This window comes from Bos indicus x Bos taurus, chromosome 11 (assembly GCF_003369695.1).
Source record: "Bos indicus x Bos taurus breed Angus x Brahman F1 hybrid chromosome 11, Bos_hybrid_MaternalHap_v2.0, whole genome shotgun sequence".
In the NCBI taxonomy this organism is placed as follows: domain Eukaryota; kingdom Metazoa; phylum Chordata; class Mammalia; order Artiodactyla; family Bovidae; genus Bos; species Bos indicus x Bos taurus.
Genome location: NC_040086.1, coordinates 95,502,854 through 95,515,274, shown reverse-complemented (window position 1 = coordinate 95,515,274; position 12,421 = coordinate 95,502,854). Strand labels below are relative to the sequence as shown.

General features: G+C 40.4%; 1 protein-coding gene across 7 annotated transcripts in view; it reads left to right on the top strand.

Annotated features, from left to right (window-relative positions):
* MAPKAP1 (mitogen-activated protein kinase associated protein 1) overlaps positions 1-12,421 on the top strand; it is a 233,883-nt gene that overhangs the window by 139,374 nt on the left and 82,088 nt on the right. The gene's annotated exons all lie outside the window — the stretch shown is intronic.

Here is a 12,421-nt window from a genome sequence, read left to right as displayed (position 1 = left end):
TATGGAATAAAACATTTTTTCATTTTTATCAAATGAGAGCAACTGTAAAAAAAAAAAACAAAAAAACTTTTTTTAAGAAATCACTCACACACAAATAGCTGTTAATCACTAATTCCTTATTACCCAATGTTATACAGAAAATAAGCTGGTGGTATTAGCTGTAATATTTAAAGGGTACAAGAAAAGAAAATATTCCCAGTATTGAGAAATAGCTCAAAGATCTATCATTCCATAGCCAACTTTAGTATAAATCTGCCTGTCTGTGACATGTCAAATATCTGAGCTTTGTAAACAAATGAGACTTCTTAAACACGTTTGGCTTATGTTTCAGAAAGGGCAAAAAAGCGTGGCTCAGGTTGAAGAAAATAGTTTTGTGTTCCTTTTAAGGGGAGGAATATAATCTGTTCCAGATTTAATTAGCTATCTTCAGATGAAAGCTGAAGTTTTAATAAAAGTTAGACGAGATAACACAGTGAAGGACACGGATGAGCTGTCTCAAGGCCATATTCCAGGGGAACGATAAGAGCTGTAAAAAATGGCAGAGGAGAGCAATTGAATGGAGCAATGAAAATCTGATTCTCATAAAAAAGAGAGAGAGAGAGAGATACTGGTAGGGGCGGTTGTAGATGAGACCTGCTAGCGTCTGCAAGCAATTTGGATGCTTGCCAGGAGTCATTGTTCACCCTCGGCTGTGGCGGCTCCGTCCAGATGTGCCAACTGCACGTTTCGGCTTTTGCCAGCTGACTGCGCCGTTTGATAACCAGCTCTCTGGATGCCCATCACTGGCCGCAGAGATAGAATTAAATGATGATGATCTTCCCACAAGTTGGGAGAGGAAACAATGCATATAAATCTTGATTTCATCTCAGCATGAGAAGTCTTTATCCATCATCACTCATAATGAACAAGTCGTTAGCTGGGATGAATGGTGTTCTGGTTTTTCCAAACACCTCTTTTGTTCATTTTTTGGGTGACTTTTATCCATTGCGTGGGGGTCAAACCTCTTTGCATTTAAGAGATGATTGAAGAGGCATAGCTTCTCCTTCCCAGGGGAAGGTAGATATTTGGGGGGTTCTAGGTGCCAATCTAATAGCATTTAAACAGCTTCAGTTATTTACAAATGTTAAATGAGCATTCATCTACCTTTAGGATCCTGGTCTTTTCCTCTTGTTTTTGTTCCTAAATTTTTTGTATACTAGTTGATGACATATTTATTATATTCTAAGATAGCTTTATTCTGAATTGCCCAAGAGGAGGTAGAACTAACTTTTTTCACCTTCTTAATAGAAATTCTGCTGTTGCAGATTTTTTTAGATCATGAAAGCTCATGAACTCACTGCCATAAGCTGAACCAGCGTCTTTCCCTCTGTCTCCAGCGTCCCTGTCCAATTCCAGACCTATTTATCTGTGTCCATCTCCAGCAACCACGGTTATCATACACGCATTTATTTATGTTCACCTTTGTGCACACGTCCCTGCTGTTTCCATCAGAATCTTTGCCGTATCACTGGTGAAGAGTTTGGACTTGTTGTCTGAAGAACAGTGATCTGCATTATTTATTCCTTTTCATACTAGAGAAGTCAATTGAGATTGATGCATTTACATAAATTACTGTCCATTTTCTTGATCCAAAAGGCTTTTAAAAATAAGAACCTCTTTCTGTTGCTTTGTTAAGTCTGGTCTCAGGAAATAGAAGGATCTCCAGTTTGGAAACTGGATGTTTATTTAAGGTTAGCTCGATAAAGGCAGAGTATGTTCTGTGTCTTTGAACTTTGTATTGTGTAGTGGACTTGTTTTGGAGGACGATTAATGAAGAGGAAAATCCTCCTGTCATAGAGAGAAACACAAGTACATTTACTTAAAAAAATAAAGTCTGTTAGTGCTCACAGTTGGCTATGAAGTACTTGTTACTTACCCATCCTGACACCTAAACTTAGTCATGAACTTGGTGGCAGGAGATGCTAGGTTAGAGACTCTCATTCTGCCCTTCCTAAGCCTCTCCCACAGGGACCTGCTCAGTCTTTGCAAGAAGGTGTCTGCCCTGCCTGGTGTCTGGCTCAGCCCTCTCTTCAAACAGCTTTCACCAGATTGAGCACAGAACAATATTTGTCTCTGCTACTCTTATTTAACTTAAAGTGAGAAGGGAGAAATACCACTTAAGATTAGACAACATGTTCCATGTGGGGTCAAGAGTTCTCACACTATTTGTGCATCAGTGGTTAGTTGTACTAGACCAGGGTCTCAGAATTCCTTTGCTGGGCTGACAGTGAACTTGAGCTGCTTCCTCACAGACCTTTAACATCGCTCATCTGTTTTTTCCAACTGACCATACAACTCTCTGTTTAATGATAATAAATTGAGAACTTAAACTATTTCTTTATTAAATCAGGCTGTGGGCTTAATGACCATCCTAGTGTTTAAATACTCTGTTGCCCTTCCCTCTAGCATTCCCTCACCAATTTTCTTTTATTGAAACTCAGAAGATGGTAGATAGTTGAGCAAAAGAATTCTTCTTTGTTTAGGTAAATAGCTTTGTCAATGGAAACCTTTAGGGTTTTATTATAAAATATTTTGCTTTTTATGGATAGAATATCATTACAGACACTTATAATGATCTAAAATTTTGACTTGCATTATTTGTAATTATTTCATCAAGTCATAACTATTTATGAACACTGCAGGGTTTTGCTATTAATATTCATGTACTGAACTTATAGTAATCTTTTCACAGTGTGTTCCAGTCAGTTCTCTGTTAAGGCCCATTTTTTAAGCCCATTTTTAAATGTCTCTTTTAGATTCTCTCTCCGGCTTTTCATTTTATTACTGACCTACTTGACATTTGGAATCTACCTGCATTAGCAGAAAAATCCCTGCTGTTTAAGAAAATTATAAATGAATAATGTGGTTTTAGAAGAATTAGGAGAAACCTCTTTACTAACTTTAAGTTGGGTGGGTATGTTTTCGACATAATGAAGAATAGCCTGTCAGATCCCTTTATTTAATCAGTAAAAAATACTAACCTGTTATTTAGTGAGTAAAGGCTTTATTTAGTTCATCAGGTTCTCTTTTTATCAGGTTCATCCTCAAAATCAGTAATGAGCTTCTTAGTATTTTGTTGTTGTTTAAAATATTATTACCAGTCTCCCAAAGTATAATGTTGGGTATGACGGAGGCAGTTGAGAAATGAAGGTAGATACAAATTCAGTTTTAACATTGATGCAGAAATATAAGTATCTCTGGATCTACACAGAGAGAAGGCTTTGAAGTAGGTTTTTCTAAGCAGAATAGTTTTCTGGCTCTATTTGGAGGTGTTCTTTATCATTTGCTGAAAGATTGAACCAGAAGCATATTAACTTTTTTCCTTCCCACCCTGTCCGTTCTTGCCTTTTAATGTGAAAAACAATTTTTTATTAGTCTGAGGATCCTTTTTGAAAAGTTCTTGTAATATTGTTAATAAGACTTATGGCACTCATTGCTACTTTTCTCGTACAAAATTTCACCTAGAATTTGAGAGAGAAATGTTAGCTTTGTCAAGTGAACTCCCTCTTAACTTCTCCATTTGGAGGCACAGACCACATTGTTGATTGCTAACTTACTGTGTTTCCACTTGACCCCTAGAATGTCACCAAGGGGATAGTCTAGTCTAGGACTTCTCAAGCACTATTCCCTAAAGTACCACGAGGAGCAGAGAGGCGAGTGAACGTCCCACACAGGGTGTGTGGGGTTCTGGTCTGAGGGACAGCCAGTGATGACATCATTGGATTCTCAAGTTTTATCTTAAAAATTCATGTAAGATGTAAATATCTGTACTGTATTTGTAGCTGTGTGTACATTCACTCCTCATGTCCTCCCCTGGGTCAGACCTGTGCTGGGGGCCGGGAGACAGTGGTGAAGCAGACCTGTAGGGCCCTTGCTGAAGAGGAGCTTAGGGGAGAGTAAACGGAAGGGGCTGAGAGCTAGAAGTTGAGAGGCAGAGATACTCACTGCCTTTCCTAGGATGGTCAGGAAGTTCCGCTCAGAGAAACTGACATTTGAATTGTGACCTCCACACTGAAGCGGTGAAGAGTTGGAGAAGGGCAGTATCTTTCAAAGCCTTGCTGTTAAAGGCATACTGCTTTAATATAAAAAGAACATTTCCGTTTACTTTGCAGTTAGTTAACTCTCTGCTCCCCTCAAAAAAATTGTAGTGAAAATGATCATTGAATTCTTCCCTGTGCTCACTTCATACATCATCTTAAACATAAGCGAGTCTTTCCTTTTTTTACCTCCAGAATATATCCTAAATTCAATCTTTTCCATCTTCATTGAATGAGTCCAGATCACCGAGACCTCACCTGGACAGTCGAACCAGCCCCTTGGCTGCTTTTTCCTGCCTCTGCTCTTGGCCCCTCCAGTCTCTTGCCTACAAAGCAGCAGATAGAGAGGTTTTTTAAAAATAGAAATCAGATCATATTTGCTCCAAACCCTTCAATGACTTCCAGTTGCATTCCGAATAAAATCCAAACTTCTAACCACTGTGAAATACACTGAGGCCCAAAGAGGGAATGGGACATACGGAGGAAAGAACTGGAAAGCAGTACAGAGTTGATGGTTGCAGTATGACAGAGAAGCACAGATCAGGCCCAGAGCCCGGGAATCCGAGGTGTGGACTCACAGCCTGTAACCTAATACAGACCTGCTGGAATAGACTGGCAGCACCTGGGTCAGTCTCTGACTCTCTCCGCGCCACCTCACATGAGAGGCCTTACTTTCAGGCCAGATAGGCCTAGACAGTTATATACAATACTACTATTAAGAATGTTTTAAGGGGGTTTGTGTGTCAAGGAGAAACTGATCCTTCTCCAAGATCTACTCTAGCAGGGTTAAAGCTGATTTATTGAGTGCCTTTGTGTACTTAGAGCATCTTGTTTAATCTGCACAACACCCCTAGATGGGAGATCTTATTGTGCCTGTTTTATAGATGAGACTTTAAAAATGATAAAAAGTGGGGGAAATGTGCATCTTAGAAATAAGGAGCTGTGATAACTATATGTGTAATCATACACTTTCCTCTCTCAGCCCCCGTTTCCTCAGTTCTTAGAGAAGTTAAAGTTACCCAAATTGCCCCAGTAAGCAAATGACAGAATCTTAAATTGGAGCCCAGACTTTTTTGACCTCAAAGCCTGTACTCTTTTTATTGCACCATGTTGCTTATTAGAACCCTAATGGGAGAACAAATTTAAAATTCTGTAAACAGAAATGTTCATTGATTCTAAGATCTAAATGCACCAGGGAAGTGCAGCATTTAAAGGAACCCTGTGGTGAATCTGGATATAAAGCCAGGAATTCTTTTTGTAATTGCACAGTTTATCTGTATTGGTGTCAGTTTTAATGTTTTATGTCTAGCTTTCTTAAAGCAACATACACCTGTCCTGAGCTACCCTATGGAAAAGGGAAGCCCATATGTTTTAGATGGAGTAGGGTTTTTAACACTCTCCTAAGCTAAAGAATCTTCTGGCTGTAAAACTGAACAGAGTCCTGCTTCTTGTGTAACTGTAAAGACAGAAAAACCCAGTTCACCTTCCTTCTGTGGAAGTAGTTTGCCAGCCAGAAACACAGACAGGTACTTTCCTTATGTTGTAGCAAATAATCCTCTTTTTAAAAAGGAGAAAGAAAAGGTAAATAGGACTGTTTAAATGTTCTTTGTCAAAAGGGCAGTAATTTCTGCAGAAAACTTCTCCTCCTAAAAGAGTAAGTAATCATGCAGATGTCACTCATGTGTAGGAGTTGGATAAGAAAGAAAGACCTGATGCTTGGTGTCCAGTGACCCAGTGGGAAAATGATACAGTAAATGTGGACTGCCAAGATGCTCACAAGTCAGAAGTGGCCCCTGCAAGGAGCTTGGAGTTAAATATTCCCCCTGCCTCCTTTCTCTGCCTCTTTATCTTGTGGTTTCATCTCACCTGAGCCTCCCCCTGTCTGGAGTGCTCTGCGGCTCCTGATGGATCTTCTTGAGTATAGAGCAGAGCACATTAAAGATGGCATTACAGTCAACTATTTTATCCAGAAAGCCTGGAAATTTAGAGAATTTATGTCAAGCAAAAATCTTTTGGAACCACTTTAGAGACCCAATTATTTTAGAACGGTGTTATGAGCTCTTGCAGCCGCCACATCAGAAAAATTCGAAATATATCATTCACCAAAACTACGTTTGACCAGCATTTACTCTTCCTACTAGTTGCTAATCTTTCAGAAGTTCCTTTTCCATCACAAAATCTATTCATTCACCCCATCTGGGGAAGTCACAGGCATGGATTAGATTAAAGGGGAAAAAAAAATGGAAGGAAGAGAAAAGACAAAGACTCCCAGCAAGCTCCGTGAGGGTAGAGGGGGCGCATGCATTCTGGGACCTTTCCCGGGACCCACTAGGGACTAATTCTGAAACCCCACTAATTTAATAATAGCACTTCAGGAGAGAAGAAAGAAATAAATACTACTATATTAAATGTACATATGGATTTTAAGCTGTATCCTGATTTTTAAAATATTTTAAAATGTATTTTAGAGTAAGAAAACCAAATGTGTCATCATGTACTTACTTTTCTGAGCTTTCCTTTCCTGAGCTGTAACATCCTGAGAGGATGAATCAGGGGCACCATACAGAGGGCCTTGTGTGCCCGAAAGCTCCGCAAGGCTCTGAGACACCCTGCTTAGTGCAGTGACCGTCGTCCAGTGCTGCCTGCTCCATTCCAGCCACCATATGAGAAGTCAGGTAGAAAACCTGACGTGGAAACAGACTCAAAAAGAGAGGCACTAGAATATGGTACATGAGCTACTAAAGCAGCACAGATAAGAGAGTGCTTAAAAACTGCTGGCCGAGGCAGCGGTCTGAGAAAAGATACTCTGGAGTAAGTAATTTGACAACTTTTTTTTGAAGATTAACTAGGACTTTGCCAGATGCATAAGTGAGAAAAACATGCCAGGCAGGGGTATTCTGAGGTATAGTCACAATACTCCAAATTTCTCGAGCAGGGATGGGGCAGAGGATAAGCTGCTAGGCAGGGCCAGAGCCGATCAGACCAGGCTTCTACTTCTGCTCAAAAGTAGAAGTCCATTGATTTATTGGGGGGCAGTTATGCCGAAGGCACTGTGTAGGCACCAGGGATTTCACAGAAGCCAAGAACTGGTCCTTACCCTCCAATTGCTTACTGTTTAGTTGGGGAGAGAACCAGGCATTCCCAAGGCCATGCAAGCGCTGAGTGGAAACAGACATAGGACCTGGGTGCACACAGTGGAGGGGAAGCCCTGGTCCAGTGTCAAGGAGTCAGGGAGGACTATCCTAAGCAGATCCTCCAGCTGAAACCGGAAGGTTGAGTAGAAACTGGCCAAGTGAGGAGGGTTGAGAATGAGCTCTTCAGCAGGAAGAATGAAGTAAGAGCCCTTTGTGCCTTCTGGAAGCTCGGGTGGCTCAGTACAGAAGCGTGGTGGAGTAGGAGGAGCTGGGAAGGTGGCGTGATGCAGCTCGAATGGTCGTTTGGGACCAGATCATGTTTGTAAGCTGCTGAATTTGAATTTTATTTTGATGGCAGAGGTGAATCATTGGAAGGAGAGCAATATAGTCAGAATTTCTTTTAGAAAACATGCTATTGTATAAAAATGGATTTGAGGACACGAAACAGGAGGCTCTAGAGGACTCTGTCCAACAGGCGCCGGGTATGGAGACAGTGGGTGGTGCTCAATTCAGGAGGCGGATGGTGGACACCACGGTAAAGTTTCATTTCTTTTATTCAAGCTGAACGCACAGTTTAGGGAGAATTGAAAAAGCTTGGAGCTGCCACCAGGTCTCCTGGCTTAATATTTAAACAAGGTGGTGGCAGAAGATAGGCTTTTAAAGAATTGTGGTCTTTTTTTAATAAAATTAAATACGGATTGAAAACAAAATTCCAACTTTTTGGAGTTGTGTGAAGTAAAAAGTGAAGGTTTCTTCTTTGTTGTGAACCATTTGGTTTTTTATTCACTTCACATGCAGGTCTACATATAGTCTGTAAGTTTCATGTGGGCAGGACCCTGTTTTACGTTTTTCTTTAAATCACTGAATACCTAACATCTAGCAGAATGCCTGTCAAATAGAGGACACCAAAAAAAGTTTAAGTGAACTCATGAAAAATGTATCCATGTCATTTAAAAATAACACCCTGTAACAGATATGCTTTTGCTTTTTTTCTTTTTTAATTCAATATTGTGTCATAAGCATTCTTCTGTGTTAGAGTGACCACTGCATTTTTATCTTTTTAGTTAAATTCATTTAACTTAACTCTCCATTGATGGACATTCCAATTATTTCCAAATTTTAAGTATTAAAAAAACATGCAGTGAGCAATCTTGTAGGAACATTCATTGTACATTTTTGCTAGGTTTTAAATATGGGATTGTTTGTCAGAGGTTTGTTTATTTAAAACGTTGGGAAAAATAAACTTCCCTTCAAAGTATCTACCCGTCCTTTGACACTCCCAGAGTACGTGCGAGCGCCTCTTTCCTCACCTTGTTCCAGCACTGGATGTCGTCAGTCTTGAACTTTCGCCAAGCTGATGGTTGGCAGTTAATAGGTTGTTTTAATTTCCATTTCTAGACTCTAACATAATGAAGCATTTTTAAAGTTTTTATTAGTCACTTATCTTCTAAAAGATAGTTCTTATGTCAGTTAACTGTTTTAGTGGGAAGGATTGAGAGGAAGTCTAATTTCAGAAAACTGTTGTTAAGAAATGCCGCCATAGTGTAGATACAGTTGTTCCCACCCACCTACCTCTTTCTTGCCCACACAGATGCACACGGACACACACCCTAATATGTAGAGAAAGGCATGCATCCAGGCCAGGCCACTTTGCTTGTTGCCGCCTGGCCATTTGTTCACCAGCAAATCTTTGGTTTTTTTTTCCTGTGTTTAGAGAGAACTAGCTGGTAATTCACAAGACTGCACTTCACCTTATTTGATACTTTTTGTTATTACCTGCTTGCTTTGTTATCAAACCTAGTTTAAAAAACAGATTTTTGGTTAAATAGTTTTAGTTTGGTACATAATATGCAGTACTTAGAAAATGCATCATACTGGAAATCAGAAATGTAGACAAAAAAGCTGTCACCCCTTAAGAGGTGTAATTTGGGGAGGCACGTTGCAGGGTGCGTCTGGCAGCTTCATGAACAGCACCAGCACCAAGGGCAACTGCGGGGGGTTAATGGGGACCCTGCATCATTCCTTGCCGTGTGCCTGGTGAGTAAACTCCTACAAGTTTCTGGGAATGGTGGCGAGTGAGGAAAAGGCTGCAACAATCAGTGTCACAAAGTGGGGATGACTAATTCACTGAGGAGATCGTTGAGACAGATGTTTAATTAGCTGAAGTCAGAGTGGATAAATTGGGAGAGGACTGCCTATGCAGAGAGATGCCTTTTTCCCTCATCTCTCATTTAACTGTGGGGTTTTTTTTTTTTTTTTGTCCTTACTGTTTTTGAAGATAACATCCTCAGAAACAGGAGGGAGCAGGAAAGAAGGAGTGGAGAGAAAGTAACCTTTGTTTACACTTACTGAACAGTTACTGTATTCTGATATTTTTGTATTTAACCTTTACAGAAGTCTTGTGCGATGGGCATTATCTCCTTGCTGTGATCGAGAAAACTGAAGCTGTGTGCGTGCATATTGTGTGTGTTTATGTGTGCATACTCGTGTGTTACTAGTGAGTAAAGTAGATGAGATATGAACCTAGACCCCTTAATTCTTGAGCCCATTTTTTTCCTGTACCACAGTTTCTCGGGAACACTTAAAATGCAGTGCAGATGAGGGAACTTTCTGGAGTAAAGGTATTGACAGGAGCTGGTGTCACACAGGTGTATACATTTGCCACAACTATCAAATAGTACTTGTAAAATATATGTGTTTGATTGTATGTAAATTTTACCAAAATATTAAAAAGATTCTTAAAGAATTGTTGAAAACCAGTTACTGTTAATCACACTAAAGTACTCAGGTGTGACTGTACTGACATCTGTTCCTTACTTTGAAATACACTTTTAAAAAAAAGATGGACTGAGGGATAGATATATGATAAAGCCAATACAGTAAGGTGTTAATTGTAGGATCTAGGTGGTGGTCACATGGATTTTCAGTGTACCTGTCTTTTAATTTTTTGTGGTTTTAAAAAATGTTCGTAAGAAAATAGGAAAGAACTCATTAAAATGTAAGAATATATGATTTAAATTCTGCTCATATTGACATAAATTTCTGAACTTACAAATATACATCCTCATGGCATAGAAAACACTAATATTCTTTTTGTAGGATGCTTTATCTTTCATTACTTCACATGTTAAATGATACCTTTGAGGTCACAGTTTCTTCCATTGACCTTTAGTTTTAAGTAGCATGTGGAGTTATGAATGTAATAATTGCTACCACTCATTGAATGTTCAAACTTTGCCAGGCAGTCTACCACTTTTTAAAAAGATCATTTCAACTAACCTTAAAACAACTATTTGAATTGGTTGTTATTTTTGTTTTATAAATGAGAAAGCTAAAGCTCAGAGAAGCTGCAGGACTGGTCCTAGGTCACAGATAAGCTGGGACCCAGGGCTTGAATCCAAGTTTGGGCTCCTAACCACAGTGTTGTCCTTCCTGGCAGAGGTGACAGGGTACCTGGCTCAGTGGGGGCAGGGTGCTTTCCTCCCAGCTTCAGCTGATGAAAGCTGGTGACAGCATGATTCGTGGAAGGAGCGTAGGCTGTGGAACCAGCTCAGCCCAAGTCCCCAACCCAGGTGTACCTTTAACACCAGCTGTGAAAGTAGGCAAGTCAAACCTTTCTACCTCAGTTATCTCTTCTGTCAGTAGGGGCAATCCTGTCTACCTTGCAGGGTATTGTTGTTTTGACTAAATGCATGTAAAGCACTCAATCTGTAGGATGCATTCAGTGAGTGTCATGGCCTTTATCCCCACGGCCACAGCCACACTAGGCATACTGTAAAACCTGGCTTTTTAGGTTGTGACTTCTTTCCTACCCATAGGGCTTGGCCTTTGCCTGTGCTTTTTGTTTTTCCAGTAAATTAAGTTTATAGAGAGCTTGTACCTGTAGAAGAACCAGTCTTTGAATTTGTTTGGATGTGGATCTGCCGGAAGCACCTTTTACATGGAACAAGGAGAAAACTTGACCCAGAGCATCAACTCTAATTGTTTTTGACTAACAAAACCCAAACCATATATATCGGGGTGGCTTAATGATCGGGGCTCATTTGTCATATAGCTTATATCAGCAAATTTAATTTACTCCAACAAAGATTCTAGAGACAAAGTGAACAAACCATCATTGCCTGTACCATACATGTTTACAAGCGACTTTTAAAAGCCCCTGTATTAACAGTGAGTAGCTCACAAAGGCTATTGCTTCTTCTCAGAAAATATTTAGAAGAGGAAACAGAATTAAATACCAATATGATTTTTGAGTGAATGACTACAGACAGAGAGGTTTGGGGTACTGCCTCTGCCCTTTAATTTCCCCCACCAAGAGTCTTGATCTCCCCCAGGGGAAGTAGAAAGCCCCCTTGCTTCTGCTGAAAGCCCTGTTTCTTGGGGCAGGCCATTAGTGTGTTTATCCTGTTAGGAGCTGCAAGGGGAGCTCTTCCTCTACCAAGACTGAATTTAGCCACCTGAAAAACCATCACTTTAGAACAGTTGCCCCTCCACAGAAGACTTCTCCAAGACCAGCCCAGGGACCTGAGACACCTGCTCCTTCCTCACGGCTTTCTGAGGCCTGACCATGGAGCTAGTCTTTCCCAGTAAGCAGTTTAATAGACAGTGTTCACAGTTTCAGTAACTACTTTCCATAACAAGCTTTTCCTTATGAGTAAAGGCACAAATACTGGGCTTTCAGCAGCAGCTCCAAATATTTTCAGAAAAATGGTCTTCAGTGAGGGTGTTCCTTTTTCTACTATACCTTACAATGACAATAATGCCCAGAGACAAAGATGACTTACAGTCAGGAGAAGACATCAGGAGTGGCACTGGGAAGCAAGTCTGGGGAGAATGTGTTGGCACCTACTTCTCCATAGCTCCTGATCACAGCAGGCCAGTCGGCAAGTTGCAGAGACTCCACTGTGCCAGCAAACCAGTTTTTCCAACAGAAAGACAGTGAGATGTGATTAAAACCCAAGTGCTGCAAGAGATATGAGGTGGTCTGTTGGAACTCCTCAATCTTCCCTTAAACTCACCACATAATTATACAAATATCAAATCATAACCCCAGCTTCCCCCACCCTTTGCTCTTGGCATACTGTGTTTAATAGAACAGTGTGAATTAGGATGAAGTTAAGACGAAGTGTGACTTAAGTCTGAAAAATCCCAAGGGTCCTTCAGGCCCCTTGAGCACAGTGTTTTCCACACCAGATCCATCACTCAATAAAT